The following is a 25,593-nucleotide window of genomic DNA, read 5'->3' as shown; positions in this document are numbered from 1 at the left end:
CAGCTGTAATCCACTTTAACAGGACCTAGTTAGCCCACATCTTACAACTGATACAACATACAACTGAAACACAGAATTATTCCAAGCCTTAAGCACTCAAAGTAAGCAGTAAAATGAACAGGCTTAGCTTCTGACCAGCGTGCTATCGCATGAGCCACGATGATGTAATGGAGAAAATGACGTACATCTTATTGCTGACTCATTACCGGGGCAAGGTATTGATCTGACGTCATCTGAAATGCGAACATGAACATGTCATAAAGTAACAAAGTCGAAGCCAAAGGTCAACCTAGATTGAGTGCAGTTTTGAAATGACAAAACTTTTAATATAACTTGATAGCGATACTTTCTGGAAACTGATATCAATCATGCAAAGGATGATACAAAGTTTCAAAACGTTCAAGTTTTAAGTGATTCATTTGGCAGCTGCGTCATTACGGTTTTATGTTTTCCAGGGAGGCAAACTTATGTGAAACACATGTCTCAGTCACTTTGCATGCTCAACCCGTCTGATTACAGTGGGTTCGGTGGAAAGTGTGAATCAGTTCATTTTTGATGTTATCCTGTGTCCTGCTTGTGATCCAGCTAAAGATCAGAGTGTGTCTTTTTGGTGTATAAGCTTCGAGTGAATGCTCTGCAACTTCCCTTGATAACCTTTTAAACGTCGTGTTTCCACTTTATTCTGACGGTTCCCGACGAACCAGTACTACTGATTAACAAACACACGGGGGGACATTTCATAAGCCCGTTCTCACTGAAGGCACTGCTTTTTTATATCTGTGCTGTATACTGAAGTTTTACTGGCTGATGGATTGACTCAATTCTTCTTCAGAAAGCAATCTTTAGAAGAATTGCAGGACAGGTAACACATCCCTGGGTGCTTGCAATACTTAGGATTGGTTAAATACAGAGGAAAAATCATGAACATGTACAAAATTCACTTGGCAAATACGGTGAATTTCTCCTTCATCCACCGACATCTTTGTAGCATTTTTTATTACTGTCAACGGATTAAAACGTACGCCGGAGCATTTCTGATCTCTTGTATTAAACGGCAAAGTCCAGCCTTTTGTAGCGTGCCTGCTATAAAAAGTCCATACATCTCCAGTGATTATGTAACAGGCCGCAAAATCACTTCTCCTCTTCCGGGCTGTAAACACCACGTTGTGCTCAGCACTTGGGTGATTTGAAGTGTGCGCCCCCTATCCGTCTCCTGGGTTAAGAACGGACCAGATGTAGCCTGCATTTTCTATCCCTTCACAAGAGATGTACACGGGGATGTAGATCATGCACGTGATGAGTCCTGCTGGCTTTCGTTACAGGACTGGCAGCTCCAAGAAGTAAAGCATCATCTCTGCAGTTGATTCATGACCCACGACTCGCACCCCACATCTCGTTGGAATGGTAATTCAGTTCAAGCCAAATCAAATCACACCTCGGGGGATGTGAGTTTAGCAAGCCTCACCAAGGTGTGGCTGGTAGTAACTGTGTTCTTAGTTTCTAATCCTCCACCTTAGTGAATGAATTAGGATGCATTGTCGGTCAGTGTGGTGGGTTTTACTTCTCCGGTCTTTGCTCGGACCATTAGCTGTTTTCTTGCAGAAAGCAGTGCCGAGTGCAGGGGGAGGAGGCTGAGGGGGACGGCGGGAGGTTTAGCTGTAAGAACCCTAGGTCGAGGGTGAGGGGGTGTCATGTGACACCATGTGGGCTGCAGAGGAACAATCGAGCCAGGGGAAGGGAAGGAGGGATGCTGGGGACAATACCGAGGCTGTCCCTGGCAGACCCCTCGCCACATAAAGGCCTGATTATTCCCCCCCTGTTGGCTGGCCCGCCACGCTGGACAGACAGTGGACTCTGTATTCCCCTTCCTCTGTTCAGCACCGGGGACTCTCTGCAGGCCCCAGCCAGGCCAGGGCAATTTAAGGGGAGCTGTTGTTTTTGAGAGCCACTGTGGGAAAGTCATTAAAGTGTAAAGCATCTCCCTTTTATTTCTTTCTAAAGGACTCCTGGAAGAGGGATCCAATGAGTCTGTGGATGGTAATGAGTGCTGACACAGACCGGCCACCCCCACAGTGCCGTGTGCGCCGATAGCCGCTGCCATGGCAAACTGGTCGCCCGTAAAATAACGTCCAGTCTGACTCACAGCAAGGATAGCTTCCTCTTTTCAACAGGTGGCCACTGTCTACCAGCCATCCACTTAATCAGGGTCTTTTCTCCAGAGCAGGAAAAGGACTTGGACTTGTTTGGGAGAGCGTCGTGTTTTCCAGCGAGGCCATTGGGAGTCTGTTAAGCGGTGGGGATTCCATCATAGCACATTGGGTGGCAGAGGGTCGGCGTGTCATTGTTTATTTAAAAGGGATATAGTGAGCACCTGTTACACAACTGAAGGTGCTTGGAGTTTCTGATACGAGGCCTGCAAGTTAAACAAGGCACATTCATACGCCCCCTGCTGTGCAATATGAATACTGTATACTGTACGGCGTGTGTTTGAGACGCTTACAGTACACGATGCTATTCTGATAGCCCACACGCTAGCTTATTATTGTAGCATTATGCAAATCACAGACACCACGATAACACTAGGCTTTGATAGCTGCTTGTACGGTATTCATATCCTGACGCTATTCCAATAGGTTTCCTATGCTAGGTACACACACGGGGGTGCAGGGCTGTGGGTGCTAATTCTACACAGGACTCTTGGTTATGGAGCAGTTACAGCTGTTTCACGGGCCAGCGGTGTTGCCCTAATGGGGCATCAACGACACAAAAGATGTGAGGAAAAATAAATGCAAACTCCACGATAGACACTGCCTCGACAGAAACGGTTAAGGAGCAATCTAATCTTGAATTTCAGAGAGCTTGACAGCCTTATTTTTACTTGACACACACACACACAAAAAAAAACTGGTCTGGAGCAGTCTGCTTTGGGTGCACCAAATGTTTTTCATTCATTGTCAGTTCAGGCCTCAGCCGGCCCTCTGCTGGCCAAAGATGGTACGACATGTTGTTTACTCGTTCACTCAGGAAGGCCCTCCACGATCAAAATGGCACAAACTTTAATGTTTCATCGCTGCACGTTGCCCTGCAGGAGATGCGTAATGTGGATCCCAGGTTGTAGATGATACGATCTGGAGACATGTCAACCCTTGTAATGCGTTTCGCAACACCCCCGACTCACGTGCAGGCCCTGACACCAGGTCTCGTTTTGCACGAGAGAAAGTCCACTGTGGCACCTTGTTTACCCTGGTCCCTGTTTGTCAGACTGTCACACTGTGTGTTTGGCCGGTAGCCAGCCCGTGATGCTATCACGTAGCCTTCCTATTTTTAGAAGGTATGTATTGATTTGTTTGTCTCATGCAAAAGAGAGACGAGCGCAGGTGAACGACGGCCCGGCAGGGTGCAGAGAGGCGGCAGCGTTGGCTGCGTGCATTGGTGCTAAGCAGTGCAGATGCAGCTCAGGCAGGACTGATCAGCCTCCTGCCGGTTGGATGCGTGGATGGATGATTGCTCTTGCAGCCGCAGCGTTGATGCTGTGACCAACAAACTAAGTTCTACTTTTCATAGTGACCTTTTCTTTTTTTGCAGCGTCAGAGAGGCGGCAAACTTGTTCAGCAGGCGTCCTCCCCGGAACTTGACTCCCCTTTCTCGCTCGGCCTTGTGCTTTCTTCCCCCAGGGCCCACATATAGACTGGTGAAAGAGACGTTATGCAATAGGCTTGACACTTGAATAAACTGCTGTTTGATGGGAGTGAATAGAGCGGCTGTGAGGAGCGAGTGAACCATTGTCAGCGGTCATTGGTATTCAGAGCACTGTGATATTACATGTAGGACCCCCCCCCACCCCGCCCCCCCCCCAGTGTTTCCAGCCAAATAAACTGTAGCTTTGCCCTCAGATCTGCACAGAGCCCTGTTTCCTATGATGGCTCCAAAGTGTCCCCGCCGTCGGACGAACAGAGGGAGCGGACTAGCCGAGCTGGCCCGTGCAGAGCACTCGCTGTACCAGAACAGCCCATGGAAAACACATTTCGCCTTATCTGCTGCGTATCGAGGAGCGCGGCGCGAAAGCTTTCAAAGAAGCTAATCTAAGGCAAACAGCGGGTCTGTCAGGGCGGCAGGGTTGCAGCTCACATGGCCGTGAGTCGGGCCAGCACATCTGATGGGGGAGTCAACACTGTTTCTGTCTGTGTCGGAGACCCGCGGTGTCACGCCGGGGAGGCGTCGTTTCACAACACTCGGGTCGCTCCCTCGCTCGTCACCGAGGAGACGAGCCGCACACGGTTTTGTTCTGGACCCGGAACAAAATGCCTGAAAAGTACTGCAGAATGTTACCACCCGTTTAGATTTTAATGGAGGCAGTCCACCCTGTCAGCACAAAGCCGTGGCAGATAAGGAAAAGCCACATGGATTCACCAGGTCCCGCTCTTCCACGCCCGTCCCCTTTGTCACAGGGAACTGGGTTGGCGTTATGTAACCACTGTCTGCTCTCATACATCCTCAGCAGCTCGTCTTCCCCTAATCTTTTCAGCTTGATTACTCTGCCCATCCCCCGACCCCCCGACCCCCCGTCATCTCCCCGACCCGTCCAACACACACACACACACACACACACACACACACACACACACACACTGAAGCACAGAGCATGTGAATCCACCACAGTCCGGTTTGGGGCAGATGGATTCACAGGCTCTCTGATGACAGTCTGCAACGGCATGCTTGCATGTGCAGATTCATGTGTGTCATGTGTGTGTGTGTGTGTGTGTGTGTGTGTGTGTGTGTGTGTGTGTGTGTGTGTGTGTGTGTGTGTGTATGTGCACACATCCACCTTGTTAGCGTTAGACATGTCAGCATGCCATCAAGGAAAGCTGGTGTGTGTGTGTGTGTAGAGTTGCTGGGCCTCCACGTCTGGACTCCATTGTTAACAGCAGCCTCCGTCAGGCTGTGTGTCATGTAGGAACACCTCCATCTTTCTGGTGTGTGTCATGTGAGAACACCTCCATCTGTCTGGCTGTGTGTCATGTATGAACACCTCCATCTGTCTGGCTGTGTGTCATGTGTGAACACCTCCCTCTGTCTGGCTGTGTGTCATGTGTGAACACCTCCATCTGTCTGGTTGTGTGTCATGTGTGAACACCTCCATCTATCTGGCTGTGTGTCATGTGTGAACACCTCCATCTATCTGGCTGTGTGTCATGTATGAACACCTCCATCTATCTGGCTGTGTGTCATGTATGAACACCTCCATCTGTCTGGCTGTGTGTCATGTATGAACACCTCCATCTGTCTGGCTGTGTGTCATGTATGAACACCTCCATCTGTCTGGCTGTGTGTCATGTGTGAACACCTCCATCTGTCTGGCTGTGTGTCATGTGTGAACACCTCCATCTGTCTGGCTGTGTGTCATGTGTGAACACCTCCATCTGTCTGGATGTGTGTCATGTGTGAACACCTCCATCTATCTGGCTGTGTGTCATGTATGAACACCTCCATCTATCTGGCTGTGTGTCATGTATGAACACCTCCATCTGTCTGGCTGTGTGTCATGTATGAACACCTCCATCTGTCTGGCTGTGTGTCATGTGAGAACACCTCCATCTGTCTGGCTGTGTGTCATGTATGAACACCTCCATCTGTCTGGCTGTGTGTCATGTATGAACACCTCCATCTATCTGGCTGTGTGTCATGTATGAACACCTCCATCTGTCTGGCTGTGTGTCATGTATGAACACCTCCATCTGTCTGGCTGTGTGTCATGTATGAACACCTCCATCTGTCTGGCTGTGTGTCATGTGTGAACACCTCCATCTGTCTGGCTGTGTGTCATGTATGAACACCTCCCTCTGTCTGGCTGTGTGTCATGTGTGAACACCTCCATCTGTCTGGCTGTGTGTCATGTATGAACACCTCCATCTGTCTGGCTGTGTGTCATGTGTGAACACCTCCATCTGTCTGGCTGTGTGTCATGTGTGAACACCTCCATCTGTCAGGCTGTGTGTCATGTGAGAACACCATCTGTCTGGCTGTGTGTCATGTGTGAACACCTCCATCTGTCAGGCTGTGTGTCATGTGAGAACACCTCCATCTGTCTGGCTGTGTGTCATGTGTGAACACCTCCATCTGTCTGGTTGTGTGTCATGTGAGAACACCATCTGTCTGGCTGTGTGTCATGTGTGAACACCTCCATCTGTCTGGTTGTGTGTCATGTGAGAACACCTCCATCTGTCTGGTTGTGTGTCATGTGTGAACACCTCCATCTGTCTGGCTGTGTGTCATGTGTGAACACCTCCATCTGTCTGGTTGTGTGTCATGTGAGAACACCTCCGTCTGTCTGGCTGTGTGTCATGTATGAACACCTCCATCTGTCTGGCTGTGTGTCATGTGTGAACACCTCCATCTGTCTGGTTGTGTGTCATGTGTGAACACCTCCATCTATCTGGCTGTGTGTCATGTGTGAACACCTCCATCTATCTGGCTGTGTGTCATGTATGAACACCTCCATCTATCTGGCTGTGTGTCATGTATGAACACCTCCATCTGTCTGGCTGTGTGTCATGTATGAACACCTCCATCTGTCTGGCTGTGTGTCATGTATGAACACCTCCATCTGTCTGGCTGTGTGTCATGTGTGAACACCTCCATCTGTCTGGCTGTGTGTCATGTGTGAACACCTCCATCTGTCTGGCTGTGTGTCATGTGTGAACACCTCCATCTGTCTGGATGTGTGTCATGTGTGAACACCTCCATCTATCTGGCTGTGTGTCATGTATGAACACCTCCATCTATCTGGCTGTGTGTCATGTATGAACACCTCCATCTGTCTGGCTGTGTGTCATGTATGAACACCTCCATCTGTCTGGCTGTGTGTCATGTATGAACACCTCCATCTGTCTGGCTGTGTGTCATGTATGAACACCTCCATCTGTCTGGCTGTGTGTCATGTGTGAACACCTCCATCTGTCTGGCTGTGTGTCATGTATGAACACCTCCCTCTGTCTGGCTGTGTGTCATGTGTGAACACCTCCATCTGTCTGGCTGTGTGTCATGTATGAACACCTCCATCTGTCTGGCTGTGTGTCATGTGTGAACACCTCCATCTGTCTGGCTGTGTGTCATGTGTGAACACCTCCATCTGTCAGGCTGTGTGTCATGTGAGAACACCATCTGTCTGGCTGTGTGTCATGTGTGAACACCTCCATCTGTCAGGCTGTGTGTCATGTGAGAACACCTCCATCTGTCTGGCTGTGTGTCATGTGTGAACACCTCCATCTGTCTGGCTGTGTGTCATGTGTGAACACCTCCGTCTGTCTGGCTGTGTGTCATGTGAGAACACCTCCCTCTGTCTGGCTGTGTGTCATGTGTGAACACCTCCATCTGTCTGGTTGTGTGTCATGTGTGAACACCTCCGTCTGTCTGGATGTGTGTCATGTGAGAACACCTCCCTCTGTCTGGTTGTGTGTCATGTGTGAACACCTCCGTCTGTCTGGATGTGCGTCATGTGTGAACACCTCCCTCTGTCTGGGTGTGTCATGAATGAACACCTCCATCTGTCTGGCTGTGCGTCATGTATGAACACCTCCATCTGTCTGGGTGTGTCATGAATGAACACCTCCATCTGTCTGGATGTGCGTCATGTGAGAACACCATCTGTCTGGCTGTGCGTCATGTATGAACACCTCCATCTGTCTGGTTGTTCGTCATGTGAGAACACCTCCATCTGTCTGGCTGTGTGTAATGTATGAACATCTCCATCTGTCTGGCTGTGTGTCATGTGTGAACACCTCCATCTATCTGGCTGTGTGTCATGTATGAACACCTCCATCTGTCTGGCTGTGTGTCATGTATGAACACCTCCATCTGTCTGGCTGTGTGTCATGTATGGACACCTCCATCTGTCTGGCTGTGTGTCATGTGTGAACGCCTCCATCTATCTGGCTGTGTGTCATGTGAGAACACCTCCATCTGTCTGGCTGTGTGTTATGTGTGAACACCTCCGTCTGTCTGGTTGTGTGTCATGTGAGAACACCATCTGTCTGGCTGTGTGTCATGTGTGAACACCTCCATCTGTCTGGCTGTGCGTCATGTGAGAACACCATCTGTCTGGCTGTGTGTCATGTGTGAACACCTCCATCTGTCTGGTTGTGTGTCATGTGTGAACACCTCCATCTGTCTGGTTGTGTGTCATGTGTGAACAGCTCCGTCTTTCTGGCTGTGTGTCATGTGTGAACACCTCCATCTGTCTGGCTGTGTGTCATGTATGAACACCTCCATCTGTCTGGCTGTGTGTCATGTGTGAACACCTCCGTCTGTCTGGTTGTGCGTCATGTATGAACACCTCCATCTGTCTGGCTGTGTGTTATGTGTGAACACCTCCATCTGTCTGGCTGTGTGTCATGTGAGAACACCTCCGTCTGTCTGGCTGTGTGTCATGTATGAACACCTCCATCTGTCTGGCTGTGTGTCATGTATGAACACCTCCATCTGTCTGGCTGTGTGTCATGTGTGAACACCTCCCTCTGTCTGGCGTGTGTCATGTGAGAACACCTCCATCTGTCTGGCTGTTAGTCTTGTGAGAACACCTCCATCTGTCTGGCGTGTGTCATGTGTGAACACCTCCATCTGTCTGGCTGTGTGTCATGTGTGAACACCTCCATCTGTCTGGCTGTGTGTCATGTGTGAACACCTCCATCTGTCTGGCTGTGTGTCATGTGTGAACACCTCCATCTGTCTGGCTGTGTGTCATGTGTGAACACCTCCCTCTGTCAGGCTGTGTGTCATGTGTGAACACCTCCATCTGTCTGGCTGTGTGTCATGTGTGAACACCTCCATCTGTCTGGCTGTGTGTCATGTGTGAACACCTCCATCTGTCTGGCTGTGTGTTATGTGTGAACACCTCCATCTGTCTGGCTGTGTGTCATGTGTGAACACCTCCATCTGTCTGGCTGTGTGTCTTGTGTGAACACCTCCATCTGTCTGGCGTGTGTCATGTGTGAACACCTCCATCTGTCTGGCGTGTGTCATGTGTGAACACCTCCATCTGTCTGGCTGTGTGTCATGTGAGAACACCTCCATCTGTCTGGTTGTGTGTCTTGTGTGAACACCTCCATCTGTCTGGCTGTGTGTCATGTGAGAACACCTCCCTCTGTCTGGTTGTGTGTCTTGTGTGAACACCTCCATCTGTCTGGCTGTGTGTCATGTGAGAACACCTCCCTCTGTCTGGCGTGTGTCATGTGTGAACACCTCCCTCTGTCTGGCTGTGTGTCATATGAGAACACCTCCATCTGTCTGGCTGTGTGTCATGTGTGAACACCTCCATCTGTCTGGCTGTGTGTCATGTGAGAACACCTCCATCTGTCTGGCTGTGTGTCATGTGTGAACACCTCCGTCTGTCTGGCTGTGTGTCATGTATGAACACCTCCGTCTGTCTGGCGTGTGTCATGTGTGAACACCTCCATCTGTCTGGCTGTGTGTCATGTGTGAACACCTCCATCTGTCTGGCTGTGTGTCATGTGTGAACACCTCCATCTGTCTGGCTGTGAGTCATGTGTGAACACCTCCATCTGTCTGGCTGTGTGTCATGTATGAAGACCTCCATCTGTCTGGCTGTGTGTCATGTGTGAACACCTCCATCTGTCTGGATGTGTGTCATGTGTGAACACCTCCATCTGTCTGGCTGTGTGTCATGTATGAACACCTCCCTCTGTCTGGCTGTGTGTCATGTGAGAACACCTCCATCTGTCTGGCTGTGTGTCATGTGTGAACACCTCCATCTGTCTGGCTGTGTGTCTTGTGAGAACACCTCCATCTGTCTGGCTGTGTGTCATGTATGAACACCTCCATCTGTCTGGCTGTGTGTCATGTGAGAACACCTCCATCTGTCTGGCTGTGTGTCATGTGAGAACACCTCCATCTGTCTGGCTGTGAGTCATGTGTGAACACCTCCATCTGTCTGGCTGTGTGTCATGTATGAACACCTCCATCTGTCTGGCTGTGTGTCATGTATGAACACCTCCATCTGTCTGGCTGTGTGTCATGTGTGAACACCTCCCGCTGTCTGGCGTGTGTCATGTGAGAACACCTCCATCTGTCTGGCTGTGTGTCTTGTGAGAACACCTCCATCTGTCTGGCGTGTGTCATGTGTGAACACCTCCATCTGTCTGGCTGTGTGTCATGTGTGAACACCTCCATCTGTCTGGCTGTGTGTCATGTGTGAACACCTCCATCTGTCTGGCTGTGTGTCATGTGTGAACACCTCCATCTGTCTGGCTGTGTGTCATGTGTGAACACCTCCCTCTGTCAGGCTGTGTGTCATGTGTGAACACCTCCATCTGTCTGGCTGTGTGTCATGTGTGAACACCTCCATCTGTCTGGCTGTGTGTCATGTGTGAACACCTCCATCTGTCTGGCTGTGTGTCATGTGTGAACACCTCCATCTGTCTGGCTGTGTGTCATGTGTGAACACCTCCATCTGTCTGGCTGTGTGTCTTGTGTGAACACCTCCATCTGTCTGGCGTGTGTCATGTGTGAACACCTCCATCTGTCTGGCGTGTGTCATGTGTGAACACCTCCGTCTGTCTGGTTGTGTGTCATGTGAGAACACCTCCCTCTGTCTGGCGTGTGTCATGTGTGAACACCTCCCTCTGTCTGGCGTGTGTCATGTGTGAACACCTCCATCTGTCTGGTTGTGTGTCATGTGAGAACACCTCCGTCTCTCTGGCTGTGTGTCATATGAGAACACCTCCATCTGTCTGGTTGTGTGTCATGTGAGAACACCTCCATCTGTCTGGCTGTGTGTCATGTATGAACACCTCCATCTGTCTGGCTGTGTGTCATGTGTGAACACCTCCCTCTGTCTGGTTGTGTGTCATGTGAGAACACCTCCATCTGTCTGGCTGTGTGTCATGTATGAACACCTCCATCTGTCTGGCTGTGTGTCATGTGTGAACACCTCCATCTGTCTGGCTGTGTGTCATGTGTGAACACCTCCATCTGTCTGGCTGTGTGTCATGTGTGAACACCTCCATCTGTCTGGCTGTGTGTCATGTGTGAACACCTCCGTCTGTCTGGCGTGTGTCATGTGTGAACACCTCCATCTGTCTGGCTGTGTGTCTTGTGAGAACACCTCCCTCTGTCTGGCGTGTGTCATGTGAGAACACCTCCATCTGTCTGGCGTGTGTCATGTGTGAACACCTCCATCTGTCTGGCTGTGTGTCATGTGAGAACACCTCCATCTGTCTGGCTGTGTGTCATGTGAGAACACCTCCATCTGTCTGGCGTGTGTCATGTGTGAACACCTCCATCTGTCTGGCTGTGTGTCATGTGTGAACACCTCCATCTGTCTGGCGTGTGTCATGTGAGAACACCTCCATCTGTCTGGCGTGTGTCATGTGTGAACACCTCCATCTGTCTGGCTGTGTGTCATGTGTGAACACCTCCATCTGTCTGGCTGTGTGTCATGTGAGAACACCTCCATCTGTCTGGCTGTGTGTCATGTGTGAACACCTCCATCTCTCTGGCTGTGTGTCATGTGAGAACACCTCCATCTGTCTGGCTGTGTGTCATGTGAGAACACCTCCATCTGTCTGGCTGTGTGTCATGTGAGAACACCTCCATCTGTCTGGCTGTGTGTCATGTGTGAACACCTCCATCTGTCTGGCTGTGTGTCATGTGTGAACACCTCCATCTGTCTGGCTGTGTGTCATGTGTGAACACCTCCATCTGTCTGGATGTGTGTCATGTGTGAACACCTCCGTCTGTCTGGCTGTGTGTCTTGTGAGAACACCTCCGTCTGTCTGGCTGTGTTTCATGTGAGAACACCTCCATCTGTCTGGATGTGTGTCATGTGAGAACACCTCCATCTGTCTGGCTGTGTGTCATGTGAGAACACCTCCATCTGTCTGGCTGTGTGTCATGTGAGAACACCTCCGTCTGTCTGGCTGTGTGTCATGTGTGAATACCTCCATCTGTCTGGCTGTGTGTCATGTGTGAACACCTCCGTCTGTCTGGCGTGTGTCATGTGTGAACACCTCCATCTGTCTGGCTGTGTGTCTTGTGAGAACACCTCCATCTGTCTGGCTGTGCGTCATGTGTGAACACCTCCATCTGTCTGGCTGTGTGTCATGTGTGAACACCTCCGTCTGTCTGGCGTGTGTCATGTGAGAACACCTCCCTCTGTCTGGTTGTGTGTCATGTGTGAACACCTCCATCTGTCTGGCTGTGTGTCATGTATGAACACCTCCATCTGTCTGGCTGTGTGTCATGTGTGAACACCTCCATCTGTCTGGCTGTGTGTCTTGTGAGAACACCTCCATCTGTCTGGCGTGTGTCATGTGTGAACACCTCCCTCTGTCTGGCTGTGTGTCATGTGAGAACACCTCCCTCTGTCTTGTTGTGTGTCATGTGTGAACACCTCCATCTGTCTGGCTGTGTGTCATGTGTGAACACCTCCGTCTGTCTGGCGTGTGTCATGTGTGAACACCTCCATCTGTCTGGCTGTGTGTCATGTGTGAACACCTCCATCTGTCTGGCTGTGCGTCATGTATGAACACCTCCGTCTGTCTGGCGTGTGTCATGTGTGAACACCTCCATCTGTCTGGCTGTGTGTCATGTGTGAACACCTCCATCTGTCTGGCTGTGCGTCATGTGTGAACACCTCCATCTGTCTGGCTGTGTGTCATGTGTGAACACCTCCATCTGTCTGGCTGTGTGTCATGTGTGAACACCTTCGTCTGTCTGGCGTGTGTCATGTGTGAACACCTCCATCTGTCTGGCTGTGTGTCTTGTGAGAACACCTCCGTCTGTCTGGCTGTGTGTCATGTGTGAACACCTCCGTCTGTCTGGCTCTGTGTCATGTGTGAACACCTCCATCTGTCTGACTGTGTGTCATGTGAGAACATCTCCATCTGTCTGGCTGTGTGTCATGTGAGAACACCTCCATCTGTCTGGCTGTGTGTCATGTGAGAACACCTCCCTCTGTCTGGCTGTGTGTCATGTGAGAACACCTCCCTCTGTCTGGCTGTGTGTCATGTGTGAACACCTCCCTCCGTCAGGCTGTGTGTCATGTGAGAACACCTCCCTCTGTCTGGCTGTGTGTCTTGTGAGAACACCTCCATCTGTCTGGCGTGTGTCATGTGTGAACACCTCCATCTGTCTGGCTGTGTGTCATGTGAGAACACCTCCATCTGTCTGTCTGTGTGTCATGTGTGAACACCTCCATCTGTCTGGCTGTGTGTCATGTGTGAACACCTCCGTCTGTCTGGCGTGTGTCATGTGAGAACACCTCCATCTGTCTGGCTGTGTGTCATGTGTGAACACCTCCATCTGTCTGGCTGTGTGTCATGTGAGAACACCTCCATCTGTCTGGCTGTGTGTCATGTGTGAACACCTCCATCTGTCTGGCTGTGTGTCATGTGTGAACACCTCCATCTGTCTGGCTGTGTGTCATGTATGAACACCTCCGTCTGTCTGGCTGTGTGTCATGTGTGAACACCTCCGTCTGTCTGGCTGTGTGTCATGTGTGAACACCTCCGTCTGTCTGGCTGTGTGTCATGTATGAACACCTCCGTCTGTCTGGCGTGTGTCATGTGTGAACACCTCCATCTGTCTGGCTGTGTGTCATGTGTGAACACCTCCATCTGTCTGGCTGTGTGTCATGTGTGAACACCTCCATCTGTCTGGCTGTGAGTCATGTGTGAACACCTCCATCTGTCTGGCTGTGTGTCATGTATGAACACCTCCATCTGTCTGGCTGTGTGTCATGTGTGAACACCTCCATCTGTCTGGATGTGTGTCATGTGTGAACACCTCCGTCTGTCTGGCTGTGTGTCATGTATGAACACCTCCCTCTGTCTGGCTGTGTGTCATGTGAGAACACCTCCATCTGTCTGGCTGTGTGTCATGTGAGAACACCTCCATCTGTCTGGTTGTGTGTCATGTGTGAACACCTCCATCTGTCTGGCTGTGTGTCTTGTGAGAACACCTCCGTCTGTCTGGCTGTGTGTCATGTGTGAACACCTCCATCTGTCTGGCTGTGTGTCATGTGAGAACACCTCCATCTGTCTGGCTGTGTGTCATGTGAGAACACCTCCATCTGTCTGGCTGTGTGTCATGTGAGAACACCTCCATCTGTCTGGCTGTGAGTCATGTGTGAACACCTCCATCTGTCTGGCTGTGTGTCATGTATGAACACCTCCATCTGTCTGGCTGTGTGTCATGTATGAACACCTCCATCTGTCTGGCTGTGTGTCATGTGTGAACACCTCCCTCTGTCTGGCGTGTGTCATGTGAGAACACCTCCATCTGTCTGGCTGTGTGTCTTGTGAGAACACCTCCATCTGTCTGGCGTGTGTCATGTGTGAACACCTCCATCTGTCTGGCTGTGTGTCATGTATGAACACCTCCATCTGTCTGGCTGTGTGTCATGTGTGAACACCTCCATCTGTCTGGCTGTGTGTCATGTGTGAACACCTCCATCTGTCTGGCTGTGTGTCATGTGTGAACACCTCCCTCTGTCAGGCTGTGTGTCATGTGTGAACACCTCCATCTGTCTGGCTGTGTGTCATGTGTGAACACCTCCATCTGTCTGGCGTGTGTCATGTGTGAACACCTCCATCTGTCTGGCGTGTGTCATGTGTGAACACCTCCATCTGTCTGGCTGTGTGTCATGTGAGAACACCTCCATCTGTCTGGTTGTGTGTCTTGTGTGAACACCTCCATCTGTCTGGCTGTGTGTCATGTGAGAACACCTCCCTCTGTCTGGTTGTGTGTCTTGTGTGAACACCTCCATCTGTCTGGCTGTGTGTCATGTGAGAACACCTCCCTCTGTCTGGCGTGTGTCATGTGTGAACACCTCCCTCTGTCTGGCTGTGTGTCATATGAGAACACCTCCATCTGTCTGGCTGTGTGTCATGTGAGAACACCTCCATCTGTCTGGCTGTGTGTCATGTGAGAACACCTCCATCTGTCTGGCTGTGTGTCATGTGTGAACACCTCCGTCTGTCTGGCTGTGTGTCATGTATGAACACCTCCGTCTGTCTGGCGTGTGTCATGTGTGAACACCTCCATCTGTCTGGCTGTGTGTCATGTGTGAACACCTCCATCTGTCTGGCTGTGTGTCATGTGTGAACACCTCCATCTGTCTGGCTGTGAGTCATGTGTGAACACCTCCATCTGTCTGGCTGTGTGTCATGTATGAAGACCTCCATCTGTCTGGCTGTGTGTCATGTGTGAACACCTCCATCTGTCTGGATGTGTGTCATGTGTGAACACCTCCGTCTGTCTGGCTGTGTGTCATGTATGAACACCTCCCTCTGTCTGGCTGTGTGTCATGTGAGAACACCTCCATCTGTCTGGCTGTGTGTCATGTGTGAACACCTCCATCTGTCTGGCTGTGTGTCTTGTGAGAACACCTCCGTCTGTCTGGCTGTGTGTCATGTGTGAACACCTCCATCTGTCTGGCTGTGTGTCATGTGAGAACACCTCCATCTGTCTGGCTGTGTGTCATGTGAGAACACCTCCATCTGTCTGGCTGTGTGTCATGTGAGAACACCTCCATCTGTCTGGCTGTGAGTCATGTGTGAACACCTCCATCTGTCTGGCTGTGTGTCATGTATGAACACCTCCATCTGTCTGGCTGTGTGTCATGTATGAACACCTCCATCTGTCTGGCTGTGTGTCATGTGTGAACACCTCCCTCTGTCTGGCGTGTGTCATGTGAGAACACCTCCATCTGTCTGGCTGTGTGTCTTGTGAGAACACCTCCATCTGTCTGGCGTGTGTCATGTGTGAACACCTCCATCTGTCTGGCTGTGTGTCATGTGTGAACACCTCCATCTGTCTGGCTGTGTGTCATGTGTGAACACCTCCATCTGTCTGGCTGTGTGTCATGTGTGAACACCTCCATCTGTCTGGCTGTGTGTCATGTGTGAACACCTCCCTCTGTCAGGCTGTGTGTCATGTGTGAACACCTCCATCTGTCTGGCTGTGTGTCATGTGTGAACACCTCCATCTGTCTGGCTGTGTGTCATGTGTGAACACCTCCATCTGTCTGGCTGTGTGTCATGTGTGAACACCTCCATCTGTCTGGCTGTGTGTCATGTGTGAACACCTCCATCTGTCTGGCTGTGTGTCTTGTGTGAACACCTCCATCTGTCTGGCGTGTGTCATGTGTGAACACCTCCATCTGTCTGGCGTGTGTCATGTGTGAACACCTCCGTCTGTCTGGTTGTGTGTCTTGTGTGAACACCTCCATCTGTCTGGCTGTGTGTCATGTGAGAACACCTCCCTCTGTCTGGCGTGTGTCATGTGTGAACACCTCCCTCTGTCTGGTTGTGTGTCATGTGAGAACACCTCCGTCTCTCTGGCTGTGTGTCATATGAGAACACCTCCATCTGTCTGGCTGTGTGTCATGTGAGAACACCTCCGTCTGTCTGGATGTGCGTCATGTGAGAACACCTCCCTCTGTCTGGATGTGCGTCATGTGAGAACACCTCCCTCTGTCTGGATGTGCGTCATGTGTGAACACCTCCCTCTGTCTGGTTGTGCGTCATGTGTGAACACCTCCATCTGTCTGGTTGTGTGTCATGTGAGAACACCTCCATCTGTCTGGTTGTGCGTCATGTGTGAACACCTCCATCTGTCTGGTTGTGCGTCATGTGTGAACACCTCCCTCTGTCTGGATGTGCGTCATGTGTGAACACCTCCCTCTGTCTGGTTGTGTGTCATCTGTGAACACCTCCCTCTGTCTGGTTGTGTGTCATGTGTGAACACCTCCATCTGTCTGGTTGTGCGTCATGTGTGAACACCTCCATCTGTCTGGTTGTGCGTCATGTGTGAACACCTCCATCTGTCTGGTTGTGCGTCATGTGTGAACACCTCCCTCTGTCTGGATGTGCGTCATGTGTGACCAGTCAGGCAAACTTACAACCTTGTTGAGTAATGGCAGCAATGGAGAAGAGATGGATTGTGCCGCGGCCGCCGTTGGGTTAATCATGACGTTGGCTGTAGCTTCCAGGGAAGTGAAACTGGTGCTGACATCGAGATGCAGATACTGTCAGCACTCCTCCAGAACCAGCATGCGCATACGAGGAAAGAGGTCCAGAACCAGTGGGTCATAGTTCACTGCTTCTCTCCTGAAGCAGCTTTGCAGCACGTCTCTGTCACACACTCGTTTTGGTGGCCATTGTGACCAGTTCACTTTCGATGCTCAGTTTGTGTATTTATCTGAAGAGGAAACACCGAGGGCGGTCTGACAGGATGCGGAAGCGGGGCAGGCTAAGCTAACTGCTAGCCCACGCAGACCGGCAGTTCCGATAACACCAAGGGCGGTATGGTGGCGGCCTCGCCTGGCCTTGATTGTGTTTTTAGTGTCGTCGTGTGGAGTGTGGGCAGGTGTGTCGAAGGTGTCTGACCGGGAGAGCTGGCGTTGGATTAGTTGAGGGAACCTGGTCTGCTGCATCCTGTGGACCCAAGGACCGCAGCCCTGACTGGAGCTGTGCCCGGAGAGGAAAGACCGAGGGTGGTCTGACAGGATGCGAAAGCAGGGCAGGCTAAGCTAACTGCTAGCCCATGCAGACCGGTGGCTCTGACAGTCCTCCTGGCTGGTGTCCGTTCTCTGGATAGTGATTTTTTGTATAGATATACTATGTGTTAGTTTGAATATATGTGTTGTAGTAGTTCTGGGGTGTGTGTTGTTGTCTTTGTGTTGCACTGCTGTGGGCTGGGGGAACGATGTGTCATTTCATTTCATGTGCACAAGCACATGAAATGAAACGACAAAGTGATTCTGCTTGTGATTTGTCAGTGACCATCGGCTGGTATGAGACAGTTGGCAACACAATCACAGCCTCCCCACCAGTCTTACAGAGAGCAGAGGAGCTGCGCCACCATCCCAGCAGCTCAGCTTCACGGCGAGGACGTGAGCTTTCTTCTGCCAGTGTGACTGTTGACTTCCATGAAGGAAACACCGTTTACATGAAAACCTTTGGGAGACAGGGAAATGGAAGTAAAGTCATGGTAGAGTTTGGTCTCCTGATGTGTCTGTGTTGACTTCATGATGGGTAAGATACAGCAGCCATCATGGTAAACATGAGCCCTGATCTATGACCTATGACCTGACCTCCCCAAGCTACAGAAGAAGCATATTGTGTCTACTCTAAAATGCAGAGTAAATCATGTGCAACTGACTGGCTGTGTGCTATAGCAGCGGTGGCTAACCATGTGGCATGGAGAGCCATGTGTATGCAGGTTTTCACTCCACCCGGACTCCACACCAGGTGATTTCACCGATTATCATCCCTTCAACCAAAGAGGAAGAATGTACCAGTGAAGTCACCTGGTGTGGAGTCCGGGTGGAATGAAAACCTGCATACACGTGGCTCTCCATAGCACATGGTTAGCCACCCCTGTCCTATAGTTTTATGAGCGCCTGGAGTCAAGGCTGACAGTCAGAAGAGGAGGGAAGTATGAACGTCGACCAGTGGCCTGCAGGAAATCTGTGTCTATCGTCACAAGTGTCAGCGCTGGAAATGTCACAAGTCTGGATGTAGTGACAGTTCACTTACGCTAATGTATTTTCCTCAAGTATAAACCGCAATGGCATAATGGGGGATGATACTGGTCCCTTGGCTGACTCACCTAGTCAGAGCTAGTCAAAGCTACCGGCCTCTAGTCGGAGCTAACAGCATCTAGTCAGAGTTAGCAGGCTGTAGTAAGAGTTAGCAGCCTCTAGTCAGAGCTAGCAGCCTCTAGTCAGAGTTAGCAGGCTCTAGTCGGAGTTAGCAGGCTCTAGTCAGAGCTAGCAGCCTCTAGTCGGAGCTAGCAGCCTCTAGTTGGAGCTAGCAGCCTCTAGTCGGAGCTAGCAGCCTCTAGTCAGAGTTAGCAGGCTCTAGTCAGAGTTAGCAGGCTCTAGTCGGAGTTAGCAGGCTCTAGTCAGAGCTAGCAGCCTCTAGTCGGAGCTAGCAGCCTCTAGTTGGAGCTAGCAGCTTCTAGTCAGAGCTAGCAGCCTCGAGCCTCCATCTGGTGCTTCAGTCCTCCATGTGCTCCCTGCCATCCTTTACCAGGTCACCACGCTGGAGAATGACACAAAATCTCAACTGGCACGATAAGATAAATAGAAAAGTGGGTCAGACTCGGGCCGTATCTCATTCTGCTTGATATACTATAGATTATGAAAACATAAAGTAAATAGAAGAAACAATGGTATGTTCTAATCACGGAGCAAAGTCCATGGTTACAAAAGTATCATTATGTAATTTTAAAGTATTTACTAAATACTCATTACTTACTACGGACTCCTTTGTCATACCATGTAAGCCCTGGCAGCCTTTCCCTGACTGGATGACTGGATGACTGCTCCCCCACCAAGCTGAACGTCACTTATAGCTGAATAACCCGAGGTGCAACTTTGAATATGATCCATCATCAAACATTTAGCTCCACCATGGAACCTGGTGGAGGCTCTCTGAGAAATGATGACTCCGAGTCGTGTTCATCGGCAGCAAGCTGCATCAGAAATGTGGAGCATGGATATCATGGATATTATGGATATTATGGGTATTATTGGTATTACTGGTATTATTGGTTTTATTGGTATTATTGGTTTTATTGGTATAGTGCGTGCTGTTAACTGAGCTCAGCTGTTAGGTTCTGAGCATGCTGGGGCTCGTTTGTGCATCATCTGTAGTTTACGTTGTAACAAAGGATGGTGTGTTCTGTGGATCACAGCACAGGAGCTCGTTACACTGATGCAGTAACATTTACACATTTATTTATTTAGAGAGGATACTTTTTTCTAAAAAACCCGAGTAACTTTCAAAGCTTATAGTGACACCTACTGACTCAAACAGAGAGGACGTTGACACGTTTACACGGCGTGTCAGAAAGGCATACACGTGACTCTAGCGGCCCCTAGTGGCCGTGACGTAAAGCTCAGCATACAGTTTGTGGGTAAACCACATGGATAAAGGCCAGAGCACGTTTGTTCATGTTTGTCCCGCTCATGTTTCCCCTGTTATCCCGGGGATGTGAGAAGGTGGAGTTCATGTTCAGCTTCACTTCTTGAACAGTTGAAGTTGGGCCGTGACCACCATGGAAAGTCTGTGACTCTCCACACAAGCACCACGAACTCCTCGGCACGTGAACATGGACTGCTCGCTCATCCCACATCTCTGCACGGGGAGCGACAGGACAACACCGAGCCTTCATGCAAGCAGTCTTCTTCAGCGCATCTTACGTTTCCCAGCCCACCCCAACAACCCACCGGTCCTGCGGACATTCAGTATAACCCTGTGTGATGGCAGCATCATCCCAGCCTGGAGGCCGGTCCGGTTTCCTGTAGTCCCCCACTCATCCCACAGCCATTTCTAATGGTCCACTTGTGGTTCCGTGTATTTAAGTTCTGTTGTTCAGCTTGTTGGTTACCGTCATGTGTCCTTGTGTGATCCTGATGCCCTCGTGGTTCCGAGGTTCCTTTTGTTATCCAAGGTGGAGGTGGGGTGGGGTGGAGGGCTCCAAAGGTGACATGGCACTGAAAAGAGACAGGAAACCCCAGGAAACCTCCAGCATTACAGGGCAGGATTCAGAGCAACGGTGCATAAGCCAACTCTCTCTCTCTCTCTCTCTGTGTCTGTCTCTCTCACCCTTTGCCTCTCTTTCTGTCTCTCTCTCTGTCTCTCTCACCCTTTGCCTCTCTTTCTGTCTCTCTCTCTGTCTGTCTCACCCTTTGCCTCTCTTTCTGTCTCTCTCTCTGTCTGTCCCTGTCTCTCACTCTCAACTCAGTTCAATTCAGTTCAATTCAAGTGGCTTTATTGGTGGGACACAACACTGTGCATATTGCCAAAGCATGGGTTTAAACACTGAAAAAGCACAACATTACTTGGAAAACATTATTGAAAACAAACACTACAGCAAACAATCTCTCTCTCTCTCGCTCTACCTCTCTCTCTCTCTCTCTCTCTCTCTCTCTCTCTCTCTCTCTCTCTCTCTCTCTCTCTGTCTCTCTCTCTACCTCTCTGTCTCTCTCTCTACCTCTACCTCTCTCTCTCTCTCTCTCTACCTCTCTCTCTCTCTCTCTCTCTCTCTCTACCTCTACCTCTCTCTCTCTCTCTCTCTCTCTCTCTCTCTTTCTCTCTCTCTCTCTCTCTCTCTCTCTCTCTCTCTCTCTCTCTACCTCTCTCTCTGTCTCTCTCTCTACCTCTACCTCTCTCTCTCTCTCTCTCTCTCTCTTCTCTCTCTCTCTCTCTCTCTCTGTCTCTCTCTCTCTCTCTCTCTCTCTCTCTCTCTCTCTCTCTCTCTCTCTCTCTCTCTCTCTCTACCTACCTCTGTAGTTGCTGCTACAGTTCTGCACATCACCCTTGTTCTTGAAAATCGGTACCAGTATGCTTCTTCTCCACTCCTCAGGCATCCTCTCACTTTCCAAGATTGTGTTAAACAATCTAGTTAGAAACTCCACTGCCATCTCTCCTAAACATCTCCATACCTCCACAGGTATGTCATCAGGACCAACTGCCTTTCTACTCTTCATCCTCTTCATAGCTGCCCTCACTTCCTCCTCGCTAATCCACCGTACTTCCTGATTCACTATCCCTACATCATCCAACCTTCTCTCTCTCTCATTTTCTTCATTCATCAGCCCCTCAAAGTATTCCTTCCACCTTCTCAGCACACTCTCCTCGCTTGTCAGCACATTTCCATCTCTATCCTTGATCACCCTAACTTGCTGCACATCCTTCCCAGCTCGGTCCCTCTGTCTAGCCAATCAGTACAAGTCCTTTTCTCCTTCCTTAGTGTCTAATCTGTCATACAACTCACCATACACCTTTTCCTTTGCCTTTGCCACCTCTTTCTTCGCTTTACGCTGCATCTCCTTGTACTCCTGTCTACTTCCTTCATCTCTCTGACTATCCCTCTTCTTCTTCACCAACCTCTTCCTCTGTAGACTTTGCTGTACTTCCTCATTCCACCACCAAGTCTCCTTGTCTTCCTTCCTCTGTCCTGATGACACACCAAGTACCTTCCTAGCTGTCTCCCTCACCATTTCTGCAGTGCTTGCCCAGCTACTACTACTACTAACAGTACTACGACTACTAACACTACTACTACTACTACTGCTCCTATTACTACCACCACCACTACTACTACTACTATTACTACTACTGCTACTACTGCTACTATTACTACTACACAACTACCACTCATACTACTATTACTACTACTACTACTACTTACACTACTACTACTACTGCTCCTACTACTACCACCACTACTACTACTACTGCTACTACTGCTACTATTACTCCTACACAACTACCACTCATACTACTACTACTACTACTACTTACACTACTACTACTACTGCTCCTATTACTACCACCACTACTACTACTACTGCTACTACTGCTACTATTACTCCTACACAACTACCACTCATACTACTACTACTACTACTACTTACACTACTACTACTACTGCTCCTATTACTACCACCACTACTACTACTACTGCTACTACTGATACTATTACTACTACACAACTACCACTAATACTACTACTACTACTACTACTACTACTACTAGTTTCGGCTGCTCCCGTTAGGGGGCGCCACAGCGGATCATCCGTCTCCATCTCTTCCTGTCCTCTGCATCTTCCTCTGTCACACCAGCCACCTGCATGTCCTCCCTCACCACATCCATAAACCTCCTCTTTGGCCTTCCTCTTCTCCTCTTCCCTGGCAGCTCCATATTCAGCATCCTTCTCCCAGTATACCCAGCATCTCTCTCCTCCACACATGTCCAAACCATCTCCATCTTGTCTCTCTTGCTTTGTCTCCAAACCGTCCCACCTGAGCTGTCCCTCTCATATAAGCTGCATGTCCAAGCCACCAGAACCGAGGCTGTGCGACGTGACTGGCGGTGTAGTCCGGTCCATCATAACGAGCAGCCTCGGGTCACTGTAAGTCTTTATTTATTTTGTCAAATGTTCACATCTGGATTGTTTACATTTAAAATGAACAAATACAGATTTCACAAAAATAACCAACCCTTCCCGTTTCCGGAGGCTTTAAGAAAAGCTGCATACATTAAAAGGCTTGTACAATGTAGGCAGCTCACATGACAGGGCTGACTTTCCCAAACCCACCTCATGTCAGATGAGCTCGGTTAGTTCATACCTTCACAAGAGAGCTCTGACAGTACAACCGCTCCGGTGTACATTCGTAGTACCTCAAACACAACGCAGGGCACACTTCCGTCCTCGTCTCGTGATGGCACTGGGAAATACGCCCTCCACGCAGGACACCAGAAATGCACTCTAGTCTTTAAGGCCAACGCAGACGCTCCAGTGGTTTTTTGAGACGAGAACCTCTGAGTCATTTTACTGTCAGCAAGAACAGCTCTGTTCCACGGTGTGTGGTGAGGATGACGATGCTGATGCTGATGATGAGGCACACAGCATGCTAGACGTAGCAGCTCTGCCAGGAAGGACCTCAACACGTGCTTCCTGCACACAACGCCATGGTGTGTACTCGCAGAGCCCTTGTGACCGTGATCCCATGTGTCAGTGTAAGGCGACTTCCTGTGCAGAGGAAGTCTTTGTAAGTTGTGTTTTCTTTGCCAGTCAAACATAACAGCGCATGGCAGTGTTTGTGTGTGTGGGGGGGGAGGCAGAGACTGTACATGCAGTCGTCACTAAGATGTGACCGTTGCATCCTCTGTCACGTGTCATGGCTTACATCCACGTCCTATGGAGGATGAGTCTGGTCTCTGCATGGGCACCGACGCAGCGTCGGCTGTTTTAAGGACGGAGTCTGGTCTGCGGTACATGGCTGAAGACGTCATCATGCAAACAGATCCGGTGTAGTACTGCAGCGGTACCGAGCCCCGTGTAGCTCAGGAGGTCATATTGTCACATCGTCTCCTTCCTCTGCGAGGTCACAACGCAACAAGCAGCCCAATGACAACGACACAATTACACCAACCAAAGGCATCACAAGCGGCTCATGACCAACACCAGCTAACTACCCGCACTGCCGTGCGACGCACGTGAATCAGCAGTCAGCACGTGACCTTAACATCCCGTCACTGGACGACCTCTTATGACGTCAGAACCAGGCTTGCGAGACTGCACGCGGAAGTCTCGACACACTGCGCGATCACGTCATGACAGCTCAGGCTTGTTTTACCGCAGTGACGCCGCCAGGATCCCGTACCCGTACCGCCCCCGACTACACAGCAACGGAACAGAGCAAACACACCCTCACTCCTTAAACCAGAACCACCGGGATTCACTCCGAAAACCTAAAACGACCACGGGCGGTCAAAATGACCGCCGGTTTTTAAACTCCATATTCTGTCAAGATAAATACCCAGCTGAGATATTAATGCGTTGCAGATGTTAGTATGCCTGTTAGGAAACGACAGACACCAAAATTAACATTTTAACAGCTATAATACTATAAACAGTTTAAACTTCAGAGAGACGTGGTCGAACTTGGATAGCACAATTGAAAAAGTGAACACAAAACGGAAAACACATATTGTTAATCTAGCAAACGCAACAAGGCCTATAAAACCTGACAAGTAAACAAGAACTGAAAATAAATATTGAAACAGTCCCAAACAACGACCGCAACTTAAAAACTACTACAATGACCATGGGCGGTCAAAATGACCGCCACGGGTTTAAACTCTATATTCTGTCAAGATAAATACGCAGCTGAGATATTAATGCATTACATATGTTAGTATGTCTGTTAAGAAACTAACTGACAGCAAAATTAACATTTTAACAACTTTAACACTATTTTTCAAACAATTTAAAATGGCGGCTGTCCGACGCCTGTAAATCCTGCAGCGCCTCGGTGGTAGTCATGGTGCGTCTGTAACCAGACATGTTGCACATAATGAAAAATCAAGTTTAGACTATTTCTCTCCACTGGAGGACGCTAATGTGTTTCTAGGACAGAGCAACGAACTTCACCAAGGAAATGACGCCACCAACACACGTCATCAATACTGACATGACGCCACGATCACGCGCACATTACGAGTGGCCATTTTGACCGCTCATGGTCGTTTTAGGTAGATCTTATAACGTTTTGTGCAATTGATCTAAACTCCATTTTAATGGAAATATATGCCACTTAGGAGCATTCAGGGAGCGGCAGGTCTGTATCTTTTGTCCACAAAGTTATTAAACTTTGAAAATCCAAAAACTGTCAAAATGACGGCCTTGGTCATTCTAGTGTTAAAAATGGGTTGGCACGAGTCACTGTACATTGCAGGAGTAAAGAGGAACTTTAAAAGCCCAGAATATCCCCTTAGTTCTTTACTGGTCATGTCATTTTACATAACATTGCTTCGGGACCCCTGTGAGTCTTTACGTTCTCTGCACTGAAACAAGTTTTCTGTCTTTCTAGTTACGGAGCCTCTCTTAGCACCGATCAACAACCTTCACGTGTCCTCTGAAACCACTGCTTACCGCTGAGCTAGCTAGCTGTGCAGCTTGATAGTCTGGATTGCCAAGAGCCCGAGTGACGTTGAAGGACATGGATGATGTTTCAGGCCTTTATTTGGACTTCTACATTACATCTGCTTATAATGC

The 25,593-nt window shown here is 49.7% G+C and overlaps 1 protein-coding gene across 1 annotated transcript in view; it reads right to left on the bottom strand.

The window, feature by feature from the left end:
• Positions 1 to 25,593, bottom strand: part of kncn (kinocilin) — a 36,453-nt gene that overhangs the window by 7,163 nt on the left and 3,697 nt on the right. The window lies entirely within an intron of this gene.

Source organism: Lampris incognitus, chromosome 14 (genome assembly GCF_029633865.1).
Source record: "Lampris incognitus isolate fLamInc1 chromosome 14, fLamInc1.hap2, whole genome shotgun sequence".
Classification (NCBI taxonomy): Eukaryota; Metazoa; Chordata; class Actinopteri; order Lampriformes; family Lampridae; genus Lampris; species Lampris incognitus.
The sequence above is the reverse complement of the archived record's forward strand: the minus strand, read 5'-3'. Positions and strand labels throughout refer to the sequence as shown.